Raw genomic sequence first — 17,945 nt, 5'->3', positions numbered from 1 at the left:
GAGTCACACTGGTACCACTGCCTGTTCAGTGTTTATGGTAAAAGACTGTTGGAAAGTCTTGAAAACGAACCAAAAATGGAGGGAAATTACATGGCCATCTATGTATCATACTTAATGTATATACACTGTCGGTCGGCCAGTTAGTGCGCTATTTGTCCTGTCTTTTATGGACGTGCTATGTTAAAAAATACAATAAATATCAGAGGGATACGAAAATTTATCCCAACCAACGAAAGCACCAGATCCTTTTCATCGTTTTTGGGCTTCTTCAATGACGCATAAGTGATTCAAACTATCACTGATGCTGCGAACAGCCACCCGGCGAAATCAAAATCCAGTTTATGCAATTGTATTTTAATTCAAAACTACCTTAAGTGAGTATACTAGAAAATTTATATGTAAGATTATCAGTTACAGAACTTGTCATTCGTGCTGTATTTAGTCGATGTCTATAACCGTCTAAATGCTATTATCCTAATGGATGCTTTCACTTTGTCATGAAATATTACTGCAAACCTAAAATGTCTGAATGGCAAAGATGAATTCTTGTTGATATAGTTATTGCTTATTGAACTATTATCATCAACCGTACAGTTGAAACACTAATCATTGTGTTTTCAGCTATACAACGTTTCGATGTCTGACTATCACCATATGCACATGTCACTAGACTCGATACGAACCAGATCTATAAGTTCTTGGCATAACTAATTACAGCTGCACTTTTATCCATTCGGCCAATGAGAAATGTATATTAAATATTACATATTTATTTACGTCATAAGGATTTAGAACTTTGAAAGACTTGAAATAAATCACGTGTTAAGGTCATTTCTACAGATTTTCCATTGAAAATCTATAGAAAATCTGTAGAAAATCTGTAGAAAATTTGTAGAAAATCTGTAGAAAATTTGTAGAAAATCTGTAGAAAATCTATAGAAAATTTGTAGAAAATCTGTAGAAAACCTGTAGAAAATTTGTAGAAAATCCGTACAAAATTTGTAGAAATTTTGTAGAAAATCTGTAGAAAATTTATAGAAAATCTGTAGAAAATCTGTAGAAAATTTGTAGAAAATTTATTGCGATGACCTTAACAAGTGATTTAAGTGCACTGCTAACACAGTAGTACAGTTTTGTCTTATAGAAATGTTTCATATATTTTGTAGTGTGTTATAGTTGCATAACGAGATACCGTGTGCCTACAAGTGGAATAAATCGTTTTTAACAATTTCTTTAATTTGTCGTTATAAATTATAACGTGTAAATATTGGGTAAAAAACCTTTTGAGTACAAAAAGATTTTATATCACTTCAAGTTCCACATCTAAAAACGATTCATTATATTTTTGATTTATTTAAACTTACATGTCATTAGACCCTAGGTTTATTGTTTGGGTCTTCATCAATTATTATTAAATATACAGCTTCTTTGATTGTTCTAAGTGTCCACTGTAGTTGTCTACCAATCATGACGCTCGCCGGAAGCAACAATCGACTGATAGGTTTTTATGGTTGGCGAAAAGAAAACCCAAGCTTACAACCAGTGGTTTCCACTTAAACTATAACTTTCATCGTCTTTACAGAGTTAAGTGGCAAATGTTTTGAGGAAATCAGAACGTCTGTGAATTGAAGATTCCTTACCACTGGATTCAGACTATGAACGAGTTTCACCGCCCATAACCATTTCAAGGCAGGAATTGCCAAAAACCAACACCGTTGGGCACCACATACAACAATATATCGGTTTATACAAAAGAAATGAATTATCTGAAGAATATATTTCTGAATAAGAAACACCCAACCAAATACCCGACATAAAAAGCCACAAACACCTTTAAGTACAAAGTAAAGGTCAAACAAAATTCTGGTCTCTTACCGTAAGGGATTGTTTAGAAATATTCAGGGAATCTGACACATAAAATATCAGAAATGTAATATCATACTTTGAAGGTTTCCCATGAAAGTAAATGCGACTGAAGAGTGGTTAGAACTTAAGAACTCTATGTATAAAATCTCATGTATTTGCAGAAGGTCTTATATATGAGAAACTTGGATGTTTCTAAATGTCAGACTATCGAGGAGGTTTTAATGAGAAGAGAAACATCTAGAACAAGAACGGCGGAACATATGTGATACGAAAAGATCATATATCGTAAAGGAATGATATTTTCATAATTGATAGAAAGTCAGGTTATTTACTCACCCCATCTCCACCTCAACTCCCAAACCCTGAAATATTTGAAGCTAACTGAATGGTCGGCCATCCGCCAGTTCTAAACTATCTCTGTCAGCAGCTGTGCTTCAATCCTAATCCATCAGAATCCGTTAGACAGGTGAGTGAAGCCATAATCTTAAGCCTGTACTTCCACATCTCAGTCGTGACCGTCTGTAAACGGTCATGGGTTCTGAGTAAAGAAATAAATAAAATAAAAATAAGAAAACTAAACTTAAAAACTGGTCAATTTTGGGGACAGAACACGTATACATGCATGTATATATATCCATGCGTAGCATACATATTAGTATATATATGTATATATGTACATGTATTTTTATTTATTTATTTATTTATTTATGTGTTTCAGCCAAGTGGCTGCGGTCATGCTGGTGCACCACCGTGATTTTCACGTTCCTTGCATGGCTCTTCTCCCCCACCTGACATGGTCCAATCAAGAGTTTTGATGGCACATCTGGTGTATAAGAGAATTTGACACAGCTGCCCTAAACTGCGTCTCATTACGAGCCATTGGTTCGTCTGGTATCTTGGAGAGGAAAGCGTCAAGTTTTGTCTTGAAGACCTCCGCATCCATGTCTTGCATGTCTCTCAAATGTTTTGGCAGGGCATTGAAGAGCTGAGGTCCTCTGAAACCGAGGCTGCTGCAGTATCTCGTTCTTATGTGAGATGCAGTGGACGGTACCTTTGGCACCATGCAGTGGCGACCCGTGCGGGCATTCCTGTAGTACTTGATACCAAAGTTTGGCACCAGTCCTTCCAGTATTTTCCATATGTATATTATTACATATCTCTCCCGCCTGCGCTCCAGGGAGTAGAGACCTAGTGCCTTCAGTCGCTCCCTGTAGTTCATCTGTTGGACTGTGGCGATCTTTTTTGTATAGTGCCGCTGAATTGCCTCGAGTTCTGCTGTCCGCTTAACACTGTGTGGTGACCACAACTGAGAGCAATAGTCTAGGCGGCTCAGAACAAATGTCTTCCATAGAATCAACATGACTTTTTGATCCCTTGTACGGAAAGTCCTCAGTATCCACCCCGCCAGTTGTCTGCACCTTGCTGTCAACTTGACAATGTGCATGTGAAATGATGCATCACTACACATGTTGATGCCCAGATCTCTCACTGTTTGTGGTTCTGGGATTGCAGTACCTCCAGGCCCTGTGTATGCCAGTTGGGAGGTACTTGTGGTCTTGTAGCGCAGTACTTGAAATTTTTTTGCATTGAACTGCATATTATTTTGCTCTGCCCACTCATATATTGCATTTAGGTCATTCTGCAGGCTTACAATATCATCAGGATTCTTTATTGCCTGAGATATCTTTGTGTCATCAGCATAGCTAGTGACAGTGGCTCTCCGAGTGACCGTGGGCATGTCCAGAAGGGCCACTATGAACAGTAGTGGCCCCAGAACAGTTCCCTGTGGAACACCGCTCAATATTTGTGTTTCCCTAGATAGTTCTCCATTGGCTGCAACTGTCTGACTTCTACCATTCAGGAAGTCATGCAGCCACTCTCCTAATTTACCAGCTATGCCAAGGTTTCGCAGCTTGTGACATATCAAGCCATGATCAACTTTGTCAAAGGCTTTTGCAAAGTCGAGATATATCACATCAACATTTGAATGGTCAAGTAGCTGCTTCAGGACCCAGTCATAATATATATATGCATATATATATATACACATATATATATAAATAATATATATTATATATATATAAATAAATAATTATATATATATATATATATATATATATATATATATATATATATATGCATATATATATATACACATATATATATATATAATAATATATATATATAATATATATATGCATATATATACATGTGTGTGTGTGTGTGTGTGTGTGTGTGTGTGTGTGCGTGCGTGTATGTGTGTGTATGCTTGTCCCCCTCCCACAATATCGTTTGACAACCGATGTTGGTGTGTTCACGTCCCCGTAACTTTGCGGTTCGGCAAAAGTGTCCGATAGAATAAGTACTAGGCTTACAAAGAATAAGTCCTGGGGTCGATTTGTTCAACTAAAGGTGGTGCTCCAGCATGGCCGCAGTCAACTGACTGAAACTAATGAAAGAATAAAAGAATATATACACGATAGGTTTTAGCCACAGTTTCCGTCTGCCAAATTTACTCGCATGGCATTGGTCGGTGTACGAGAAACTTGCTCAAGGCAGGAGGCTGTAAAGCGTGTTTCTCATCCACGCAGCAAGGCTCGCACCAATTTTCTATGGTGATTAGAATTTATTCTCTGCTAGCTTATTCATCATATCCTGTGCGAGGATTAATCAAGATTTTGTGCTGGAGATGGAGAACCAAGGTTGACTACAAGAAAAATGGTTTTTGAAGAGACTTGATCTCTACTTTTGCTTCTGGGATCTCATGATGGCTTTTGATCCTGTTAATTATGGTTCGTTACTGGTAATTCTTAGAACAGTTTATTGTCCTCATAAATTTACAAATATTCTTTTATACTCTATGCACAAGGCCTGAAATTTTTGGAGAGAGGTCCAGTCGATTAGGTCGACCCCAGTACGCAACTGGTACTTAATTTCGACCCCGAAAGGATGAAAGGCAAAGTCGACCTCGGTGGAATTTGAAAGCAGAACGTAACAGCAGACGAAATGCCGCTAAGCATTTCGCCCGGCGTGCTAACGTTTCTTATTTCTTTACTGCCCACAAGGGGCTAAACATAGAGGGGACAAACAAGGGCAGACAAACGGATTAAGTCGATTACTTCGACCCCAGTGCGTAACTGGTACTTAATTTATCGACCCCAAAAGGATGACAGGCCAAGGCGACGTCGGCGGAATTTGAACTCAGGACGTAACTGCAGACGAAATACCGCTAAGCATTTCGCGTGGCGTGCTAACGTTTCTGCCAGCTCGCCGCCTTTAAACTTGCGAATATTATTAAATCCTTTTTTGTGAGTATATATTGCCGCAAATCGAAGCTGTTCAGCCTAATTTTCAATCAGTAGGAAGATGAATAAAATAAGAAAGAAAGATTCTAACAAGGCAGAGAGTTTAAAAAAAAAAAAACTTTGTATTTCGGGTACAAAAGACTATCTTCAGAAGAATACAATCAAAGAAATGTGTATTTACATGAATCCTGCCATTTTGGAGGACCCGGTGTTTGAGTTAGCAGCAACAGTAGCTGGAACATCCAAAATGACAGGAGCTATGTAAATAGACATTTCTTTGACTGAACCCTTCTGATGATAGTCCATTGCACCCGAAAGGTTTTTCTTTGAAAAATCTTTCTGCATTGTTAGAAGCTTTCCTTTTTTCTCATTTCATTCATCGTTCTGCTTCTGTACTGCAACACTTCCACCGAACAACAACGTTTTTCTTTTATTTTCAATCATTGCTGACGTAAAGTAGACATGATATAATTAGTTCGTCTCAACATACCAAATATGCTACACTTATTCTATTTGCTATATTTAACCACTTCTGGTACTTATATACGCTACCGCACAAATTCTTCAACCCCAAACTGTTTAATTCTAAATCACACATTTTAGCATCTCTGATAAGAGACCACTTTGTACGCTGATGACGGTGATATCGTCACACACAATGAAAAAGATTTACAAACTGTTATAGATAAAATTTCTTTGGCATGTAACATGCTAAGCCTCAAAATAATTCTTGATAAATCATTTATTCTTTATCAGCTCTGTTCTGGAATGCCTCTTGCGTATCCTAAGATCACGGTATGGGGTAAAACTTTGAAAAATCTTGTTTTGTTATATCTTGACAGCCCGTTAAATGGGAAGAGAAAACTTGATGACTAAATTGTAAATAAAATTTAGAAATCATATCTTTTGCAAAGTTACAATCTTTGCTATGACCTTAACACTATAAAAGCAATGATACCAAAATAGTTGAGTAGATGCGTGAAGTAGCGACAGAAAGTATGCAAACTTAAAACTAGTTTAATTATGTTTGAGAGATATTTGAAGTTATTTAAGCTTTACACTGCAGATTGTTGTGAAAAAAGAATTTCTCATTAAAGTCATGCATTTTGTGTTTTTAATGTATAGTTGTGAATCACGGGCATTGTATTCAAACTGTGTTAAATTGTAATGTATTCCGTTGTCTTCAACAAATTTTGTCTTAAAGTGACCATGTTGCGTTTAAGTCTTGGAGTTATCAAATATTGTAAAGCACATATCTCAGGTGATGTGGCAGACAAAGATAGGTAGGCCGTTTAGTTCGTAAAAAAGATGAAAGAATTTCAAAACATCTACTCCATGGGGAACACGATTCTTTATAGAGTAAATATTTTGATATTGTTTTATCAAAGGAGCGCCTTATAAAGACGGGTTTAAATATGATCTTGAAAAGAAGTAATATTCATGTGGAACGTTTGATAAAATAGTTGATTGGGCATCATGGAGAAGATATATTCAAGTATTTTTATGGGAACCGAATTAAATAATCTCATCTGCAAGAGATCGTCGACCTCGTTCTTCCTGCGCAAGGAATGGATCAATAATGTGGTTTTTTTTTTAAATGTTCAACTAGTATCAAAGTTTCTCTTTTTAAGACTGGTCTTACTCAAGTCAATAATAGATCAATAACACCCGAAAGAATATACTTCTGATAGTCATATAATAAATGTTGTGTGTCTGTTGATAGTTTGAAAAACACGTGACTGGACACGGCGATATTTGTCGCGATTCTGCGTTTAAAAGGACAAATCATTAGAGCTATCTTTGCTTAGCAGCCCATTAAAAGAGTAATAACCATTCTCATTATTCAGCTGACTTTCACTCTCTTCATATATGCACACACACACACACACACACACACACACACACACACACACACACACACACACACACACACACACACACACACACACACACACACACACACACATGCCATTCGCACGATTTAAGAAGGATATATTGAACCGTTAACCTCTACACGTTGTTTTTCCTCTCACCGTTCTTTTTTTCGCTTTCTCTCCGTTTTTTTCTCTCTCAATCTTTTCTGTCAAAGAGCGTAGGCTCGAAACGTCAAAGACTTTCCCATTCTTCCCGAGCGTTAAACTAATAAACCCGCTTGTTGTTCCTACACCTGTCTTCTTTTGTTTTCTGTAAATTTGAACTGCACACACAGACACAGACACAGACACACACACACACACACACACACACACACACACACACACACTTACACACACACATACAGATATGTATATGTGAGTGTGCACATGTATTCATGTATTTGCGCATGTATGTGTATATATACGTATATACGTGTATGCGTGGATATGTGTGTACGTGTGGATGTATGTATATGTGTGGATATATGCATCTGTCTCTGTGTATATACATGGACGTACGGACACATATATGTATGCGTATATATGTACACGTGCGTACTTGCATATATATACAAATCCTGCATATATATACAAATCCTGCATATATATACAAATCCTGCATATATATACAAATCCTGCATATATATACAAATCCTGCATATATATACAAATCTTCATGACATTATTCTTACTTCATAAACAAATATATCATTCCTTTATTAACTATAAACTTACCTTATTTATATTATATTTATATTTAAATTTCCTCTATCATCTCTATTTAATATATTCATTTATTGTCCTAATTCTATTTACCTACTCTATCTTACCTCCAATCAACCCCTAAAACCCTCTCCCCAACATATAACAATACAAATCATAGACCGTATCATTCAGTCTGCTATATTGAATCCATAAACACAGATAAAACATCCAAGGGTATATTTTCATCCAAGGGTATATTTTCATCCAAAGGTATATTTTCTTTCTCTCTGTAGATATTATGCTCAGCTCATATAAATATAAATTTAATATTTACTTAATATTTACTGAGTATTTATTGAAACAGCTGTAAGTGGAGATGATTAATTTGCTGTTAATGATAAACAATTAACTTCCCAATCGCCATTTCTTCTTCTTTTTATATGAATATAAACAATGTTTATATATATATATACGTACTATTTTAAGGAAATTACCGTATTTTAAAGTGTATAAGGAATCCCCTAATTTTGGGGCTTAAAATTCGGAGAAAAGGTTTTGTAAGGGATTATAATACTATCCATGTATAAGAAACTCCCATATTTTTTTAACCTAAATTTTTGACAAAAGAGTGTTCCTTATACACGTTAAAATACGGTAATTCCCCGAAAATACTAGGTACTGAACCAGTATTTCCTTGGATCAAGCCATCTCTTCATGAGGTTAACACAACTTCTAATCGAACACACACATACAGGCGTAGGAGTGGCTGTGTGGTAAGTAGCTTGCTTACGAACCGCATGGTTCCGTGTTCAATCCCACTGCGTGGCACCTTGGGCAAGTGTCTTCTACTATAGCCTCGGGCCGACCAAAGCCTTATGAGTGGATTTGGTAGACGGAAACTGAAAGAAGCCCGTCGTATATATATATATATATATATATATATATATATATATATATATGTATGTATGTATGTATGTATGTATGTATGTATGTGTGGGTGTGTATGTGTTTGTCCCCCCAACATCGCTTGACAACCGATGCTGGTGTGTTTACGTCCCCGTAACTTAGCGGGTCTGCCAAAGAGATCCAATAGAATAAGTACTAGGCTTCCAAAGAATAAGGCCTGGGGTCGATTTGATCGACTAAAGGCGGTGCTCCAGCATGGCCACAGTCAAATGACTGAAACACGTAAAAGAGTAAAAGTGTATACGGATACATATCTCTCTGTCACTTTCTCCTACATACCTATATGTATGCATGTATTTTTATATACACACATTTATGTACGTAGAAGCAAAGATATGTGCATATATGTATGTATGTATGTATGTATATACATATATTAATACACACACATAACGTATATCTATTCGCACAGGCACACACACATCTGTTTGTGTATACTCATCCATTCGAATTAAAGATCTGAACCCGTAGACGTTGAAGACAGACATTGCGATTATCTCGCTAATGCACATGCATAATGCGCCCCCGCAACGCTGTCACCTCCAATACTATGAATCCAACTGTGGGACAGGAAATGATCGCCATTGAAACAGATTGTGCTCTGTAATCCAATCACAATCTCAGTCCCGATGCAATGAGAATACGAACGCTCTAACTTGTTTGATTAGTTTTACACGAGAAATCGAACAAAACAACGACTAATGTTTCCGGTCTTTCTTTTATATTTCGTTGCGCTTTTCTGACGCTTTGCACAAAAAGACAGTTTGAAGAAAGATAAAGAATTATGGGAACAATTCATTCACGAGCTGCCGAAAAATGTATATAAAATGTATATAAAAAAAAATTCGTACATTGTTATATTTTGTAGATTTTGTTCTTAGCTCAATTAAAGTGGAAACAGTTGTAGCGGTGGTGGTGGTGGTGGTGAGAAGAAAGAGGGAGAGAGAGAGAGAAAGAAAGAAAATACCTGTAATATTACAGCACAATATGGTTTGTGTTGTAATTGTTGGTATATAATAGCAAGATATCGCAAAGAATATATAATACAATAGCAATAAATTATACAGGATACTCGTGTATATATGTGTGTGTGTGTGTGTGTGTGTGTGTGTGTGTGTGTGTGTGTGTGTGTGTGTGTGTGTGTAACAAATTATCTATCTATCTATCTATCTATCTATCTATCTATCTATCTATCTGTCTATCTATCTATCTATCTATCTATCTATCTATCTATCTATCTATCTATCTATCTATCTATCGTTTTTGTTACCACTTTAACCCTTCGCAAAAATCCCAAATTTTATTTACTTTGCTTTGCGGGAAGGACTGTTTTAACGAAGTCGCGTCTTGTCCCTACCTTTGAAACGCGGAGTAGATAAAACAGGGGACAACTGATGAAGAGAATGTTCTTTATGTTGCCTGTCTCGTTTCTCTGTTTGTTTCTTTCGTTGTTCGAAAAAAAAAGTGTTTTGTTCATGTTTTTTTGACGTCCTGTACCCATATAAGCATGTATATATACATATATATGTATGTATGTATGCATGTATGTATGTATATATATATATATATATATATATATATATATATATATATATATATATATATATGCATCTGTGTATGTATATATATGTGTATCTGTATATGTATACATATATATATATATATATATATATATATAATTTATATTTTAGATGTTTCAATTATCGGGCTGCATCCACCACCTCGAAGGGTTTAGTTGGACTAATCGACCCAGTACTTATTCTATCAGAACCTCAAAATTACGGGGACGTAAACAAACCATGACTAGTTGTCAAGCAGTACGAGGTTGGAGGCAAAAACAAATATAAAACCATTCACATGCACACACTGGCACACATACACACGCACACACACACACACAACGGGCTTCCACACAGTTTCCGCACATCACATTAATTTACAAGGCTTTGGTCTGCTAGGGGCTATATACATATAGAAGACACTTGTTTAAGGTGTCGCACAGTGGGAATAAACTCCAAACTGCAAAGTGACATTCTTAAACTATACAGCCATACATACAAGCCTATAGTACCAGGCGCCATCGAAGAGGTCCAAATAGACCGAAACCAAGTCAACCATGTCCATCGCCAGAGTGTCAGAGTTTATCAGGCAGGTAATGCATGAAGACATTTAGTATTCCTTATACAAGATGAGAACGGGCCAATTTTTATCCCAAGCCATCAATGGCAAGAGAAAAGACCACATTACGAAGCTTTTGAACAAACTCAAGCAGCCTTTCCAACCGAACATACTTTAGTTTTTCTCAGACGAAGAAAATTTCTGTCAGGATCAGATGGTGAACACACAGAACAACCGTTGGCTTGCTGTGTCCCCAAAACATGTACCGAGAGTGATAAAAATCGAACATCCAGTCAACATAATGGTGTTTGGAGTGATCACTAATGATGGTGGAGTTATGTCCTCAGTCATCTTCCCACACGGCCTCAGACTCAACACGGTGACCTACATCAAGTGCCTGGAGTGGGTAGTGCTGCCCTGGGTCAAGAGGATGGCTGCTGGAAGACGCTATGTCTGGCAACAGGACTCTGCACCATGTTACACAAGCAGGAGAACCCAGTCATGGCTGTCAGACAATTTTTGAAACCACGTCACCCCTAACGTCTGGCCACCTGACTCCCCAGACTGCAACCCCCTTGATTATTATGAGTAGAGCACAGCTGAGCGAGAGACCGACTCCTTGTAATACCAAAGATGAACTGAAGGCAAGGATTATGGCAGCCTTGACCAACTTAAACAAGGAGACCGTCCAGAAGAGTTGCAGGAGATCCCGAAGTCGTCTGGAAGCCGTGGTTTTAAGCCAATGGTGATTTTATTGAATAAATTTCCTCTTTAGTATTTCAAGATATTTTTATGTAATTTTGGTAAATATAACTGTGTGCAAAACTAGTCCTGGTGCCAACTGCAAAGCCAGAAATGTAGTCTACAAAATAAGCTGTATGGATGGTGAGTGTAAAAACAGAAACACGACATACATAGGTGAAACGGCAAGAAGTTTGGCTGAGCGTGTAAACGAACATTGGAGGGACTATAATAATCAAAAACAAACCTCGGTGCTCTACCAGCATGCCAAAGAACAACATGGTGGTGTACTGGACAGAATTAGCATAGAAATCCTGTCTAGACACCCCGGTGACGCATCGTTGCGACAAATACAGGAGTCGGTCCTCATAACTGAAACGCAACCAATTTTCGACACCAAATACACGTAGATGAGGGCCTTACAATTGCCCATGGTTGCATGTGTTGTTCACACATATGATGCGGAATATGAACGTAAATAAATTAATTAAAAAGTCTCTATCTGATCTGATATAAACGAAATTGTTACAAACACACATATGTACGCACATACTTACATATAAGCACGAACACATAAGTGTGTGCACACATATGAGCGTGCACACATACGAGCTTGCACACACTCACATGCTCATACCAAACAGTTTCGAAACAACGCCAAAACAACGCCAGATCATATATTCAAAATAAATGGAAGTGGAGAGACAAGTTACTGAAGAGATTGCAAGAGCGCAATGAAATAATTTAACAAAAAACTATATAAATTAATAAAGGATTGAACCAGTGCGTGTGTTTATTACCGACATAATGCCTCTCCCAAGGTTTAATTGTATTTCTTTCAACACACGTATCCACATCAAGAATCTTGCACACGAAATACACATACGAAATATATATATATATAATATATATATATATATATATATATATATATATATATATATATATATATATATATATATATATATATATATATATATGGCTCGTAATGAGACGCAGTTTAGGGCAGCTATGTCAAATTCTCTTATACACCAGATGTGCCATCAAAACTCTTGATTGGACCATGTCAGGTGGGGGAGAAGAGCCATGCAAGGAACGTGAAAATCACGGTGGTGCACCACCATGACCACAGCCACTTGGCTGAAACACATAAATAAAAAAATAAAATAAATAAATAAATAAATATATATATATATATATATATACATACATATATATATATATATATATATATATATATATATATATATAGTGGCTTCTCATATATATATATATATATATGTATATATATATATATATATATATATATATATATATATATATATATATATATATATATAGTGGCTTCTCATATATATATATATATATATATAGTTATCGCCAAGCCAACATGGCAGTCCCAAAATTAGGACGAAAGCTGCCGTGAATTAGCTCCAAGAAGCCATCGCCTCTAGCTAGCTATGTGACACACGAAACCTGTGTCCTTTATAACCTTCGAACAGGGGAGGTCAGCAGTGTCCCCCTGCTGGTTTGGCATCTGCAGACTAGTTTCAGGGTGTTGCCCCTTGTCAATGCAGAGCAGCCAAGCCCTAGCCAGGCGGCGCTGCTGACTATCTGCTCGAAGGTTATTTATCTAATTTCAGTGGAATCTATCCACTGGTTTTCAGAAACAGAGTTATTAATATTTCTAAGTCTCTCTAAAGGAGACTACGGCAGCGGTACTGGAAATTAATAGTTATCGCCAAGCCAACATGGCAGTCCCAAAATTAGGACGAAAGCTGCCGTGAATTAGCTCCAAGAAGCCATCGCCTCTAGCTAGCTATGTGACACACATATATATATATATATATATATACAGGCAAATATGGGTACAGGACGTCACCAACAGCGCAAATAACATGAAATATGTAAACAACGAAAAAAGGAATGGAAAACAGGACAAGTTAACACAGAGAAAGGACCCCACCATCAGGTGTCGGCTGTCTACTTGCTCCTCATTTCGAGCATTCAACGACAATATGAATCTTCAAAGACATTTGCTCCCTCTCCCAACGTCCACTATTTTCCTCTCGTTCTGGTCTAATGACCCTCCATGTTTGTATCAGTTCGGTTTCCTTGTATGTCTCCACTATCTTTTCTTTTTGTTCCCAACTTTGACCCTCCATAAATCCTAAACTTTAGTTTAGAATTTATGGGAGCAACTGCCTTCAAAGACTCATATTGTCGTTGAATATTCGAACTGAGGAGTAGATAGACAGCCGACAACTGATGAAGAGTCGTTTCTCTGTGCTAACTTGTTCTGGTTTCCATTTTCTCTCGTTGTCTACGTATTTCATATTATTTGCACCGTTGGTGACATCCTGTACCTATATATATTATATTATATTTTATTTAATTGAACACGACGCATCCATTTCCATATATATATTTCCATATATATATATATATATATATATATATATGCAGACATACGCACACACACACACTTGTATACACACGTACATATATATATATATATAACTATATGTATTATATATATCTATAACTATAGAAATCTTGTTTTTGTTGTTCATTATTTCTACGAAGTTTTCGTTTTTTTTTTTTATTTCGTATTGTTCAAATTTCCTTTCCCGTCTTTCTCTATTTTTTCCTTGTTTTTCTTTCGTAAAGAAATTTATTTCAGTTTTTAGAATTCTTTCATTTTTTTTCCTTTTATTTTCTTCTTTCATTCACTTCTCCTCCGTTGTTGGCCTATTTCTTTCTTCTCCCCCTCCCACCCTTTTATTTAATTTCCTTCTCATTGTCCTTGTCGTCTGCTTGCTTTGAGACCGTCATGGTGTTGCTGTTGCTGATGTTGTCGTTTGCGGTAGTGATGGAAATTGTGCCACTTTTTCTCACTTGTCAGGCCTCAAATTTATGGTGGTTTAGTAAAAGAGTTCACAGTTCGTTCCCTACAAGCCGTTGACTCCGTCAAATAACAATAATAATGATAATACCAATTATTATTTCTACTCTAGGCACATTGCCTTGAAAATTTGTTTTGGAAGGGGTTAGTCGATTACACCGTCCTCAGTGCGTAACTGGTATTCATCGACCCCAAAAGGATGAAAAGCAAAGTCGACCCCGGCGGAATTTGAACTCAGAATATAGCGGCAGACGAAATATCGCTGAGTATTTCGCCCGGCGTGCTAACGTCTCTGCCAGCTCGCCGCCCTAATGATAATAATAATCCTTTCTACTCTAGGCACAAGGACTGAAATTTGTGGGGAGAAGGGGCCAGTCGATGACATTGACCCCAGTACTCAACTGGTACTTAATTTATCGACCCCGAAAGGATGAAAGGCAAAGTTGACCTCGGCGGAATTTGAGCTCAAAAAGCAAAGACGGATGAAATGCCGTTAAGCATATTGTCCGGTGTTCTAACTATAGTGCTAGCTTGCTACCTTAACAACAACAACAACAACAGCAACACTCTCTACCATAAGCGCAAGGCCTGACATTTCGGGGAAGAGGATAAGTCAATTACATCGACTCCAGTGTTTAACTGCTACTTATTTTATCGACCCCGAAAAGATGAGAGGCAAAATCGACCTCTGCGGTATTTGAACCCACAACGTAAAAACGAACGAAATGACGCTAAGCATTTTGCCCGACGTTCTAACTATTCTTCCAACTCACTAATCGAAAACTGAAACGGCCGGAGTCTTGGACAGCTTAACAAAAGTAAAGAACAGAGACTAAGCCGGTGGTACGGAATGTGGTGATCCCCGCCGAAAGCCGTATCTTCCGACAGCCGTTCACGTCCGGACAAAAGCAGGGGGAACTGTGTGGAGCTGTCGATGGAATAGGCCGGCACATAAGCATCACAAATATGCTTAAAAAGTTCCAAGTATCTGCTGACAAAATGTCCACCAGGGCCTATTTTTCGAATGAGTCTATGCGGACGATGACAAACCGCATCGAGTCTTCCACATCGTTTCTAGAGTATTCTCTTCACCAGTAGCCAGGTATAAATTGCTGAGATTTCGAACTCGTTGGCAAAAACAGACAACACATTTATGATGTTTACGGTCCACCCAGGCAGGCTTCATAGGACGCAACGGGTTATTGGAAGCTGAATGCTCGTTTCCCGACGCGGAAAGCTTACTGAGGCCAGACCAGCGAATTCGTTAAGCGATTAGCGTACCATCGATAAGGTTTAATAAGGAAACTGTGATGGAGAAAACTAGATTAGAAAGAATCCTTGTTAGAAACTTAGAAGAAGCATCTAAATAAAGGCACCGAAATCAACGTAATTGGGGTGAAATTAACCAGCGACCAATTCTTCAACGCGAGGCACAAAAGATACTTTGTCTCCAAGACACGAAGGAACGAAAGAAGTTCGGTGAACTCACGTGGAAGAAGCGTAACGTGGCAACAAAGTCATGATTCGGTCTTTGATGGACAAGATGAGCGCGTGCAGTTCCATTTCAAGAAAAAAATCGATGTGTGCGGTTTTACAGCAGCTTTTTGCAAGACTGTTGAGGATATGTGAAGGATCGGATTTCAAGATGGCCTTGGCTTGACCACGTAAAGCTGACAGAGGTTTCAATCTTTTGGGGGCAATCTTCTTTGTATTGATTATTTTTATATTTCTCTTGTATACGCGTTCCTCATATAATTCCACATTCTATCGTCCATGACCTTCCGGTCGACCCCTTATGTTTAATAAAAAAACGAATAATAATAATAAAAATAATAATAATAATAATAATAATAATAATAATAATAATAATAATAATAATAATAAGAAGAAGAAGAAGAAGAAGAAGAAGAAGAAGAAGAAATAAAAGAAGAAAAAGAAAGAATAAAAAGACAAAGAAGATGAAGGAGAAATAAAAGAAAAAGACGAAGAAGAAGAAGAAGAAGAAGAAGAAGAAGAAGAAGAAGAAGAAGAAGAAGAAGAAGAAGAAGAAGAAGAAGAAGAAGAAGAAGAAGAAGAAGAAGAAGAAGAATATATTTAAGTAAAACACAATAGTCATAACAAAATATAATTTAAACAATGAATTCCTGCTTGCATTTCTTTAAAACGGGTCCACCCAAAAGGCACCCATAAATATATTTTGTGTTGGCCATATTAAAAAAAACAAATGCTTCAAACGTCATTTGGGTGTTTCTGTTGAATTCTTCTTCGGTAAATTATTAATATGACTTCTCTACTGTCTGCCTCTTGAATTCTATACTTCGGCCCCATCCCTTCCTCCTCAGACGGCACATTTTCATCTTTATCAGTTTTAAAGACGCCTCGATTTGAAGGACATGTCATTCGATCTGAGGACCATCAACTTCAAGCCATTCCATTGAATTGAATCGTCCCGCAATAACATTCTGTTTCTTTATTCTAGTTTCTTTCTCTCAGCAACAACCTACCATTCCTCTCCAGTCTCCCTTCTGTGCTATCGCAGAGAGTCAGGTTTCGGTATCGTTCGCTCCTGGGACCGAGACAAGAGGCGATCTCCTCGACCATTTCCAGTGCTTCGACTGGTGATGCTATAGGAACACCCACCGCTCATTTTTTCCTCTCCCACTCTGTTGTCCCAGCTCTACAGACGTAAGAAATACTCTGTACAAGTTGAACAGATACTCTGCTCCGCCACTTTCATTGCTGTCCACTCGACGATGGGTCACAACTGCTGAATGACTCTGAGTTCTTGCTGTGCTTCGTCACCTCTACACACTTATCCCTCTCCTTTATTACACTAAAAAGACGACAACGAGGTTAGTGTCACTGCCTATACTTCTGACTGTCATCCTTGCTGGCCTCTGTATTGTTTGATGCGCAAAATACTAACCTGCACATCGACCAAAGAGCCTTGTTTAATTTTTGATGCAAAGATATGCCAACTGTCTCTTTCTTCATCCTCGGACAAGTTTCTCGATACAGACTTCGCTACACTCGGCTTACACACTTATTTTTCAGAAGTTCTTTATCAAATACGAAATTTGCAAAGCTGAAAGTGGTCAAAATTGTTCTCATTCGTATCAAACACTGCGGAAACGTTTTTTTTTTTGTTTCAAAATGTTTTTCTCTTGCCCATTTTTTTCTTCTTCTTTCCTTTTTGTTTCTGCGCAGTTGTCAAGGCTTTTGTTGGAGGGAATGTTAGTTGAATGTCAACTAACAAAAAGAATAGAATTGCTGCCGAAATTTGGCAAAAAATTGAACAAATTACTGAGATTCGTTTGAAATAAGCCGAACGAATTAATCCAGAATAAGTCAATATAAATTTATAAGGTTAATATATATTCATGCTCTCGATGTATGTTTTTATTTCGTTAAGTTACATTTAGA

Source organism: Octopus bimaculoides, chromosome 6 (genome assembly GCF_046866305.1).
Source record: "Octopus bimaculoides isolate indiv1 chromosome 6, ASM4686630v1, whole genome shotgun sequence".
NCBI classification, from domain to species: domain Eukaryota; kingdom Metazoa; phylum Mollusca; class Cephalopoda; order Octopoda; family Octopodidae; genus Octopus; species Octopus bimaculoides.
This window is presented reverse-complemented; position numbering follows the sequence as displayed.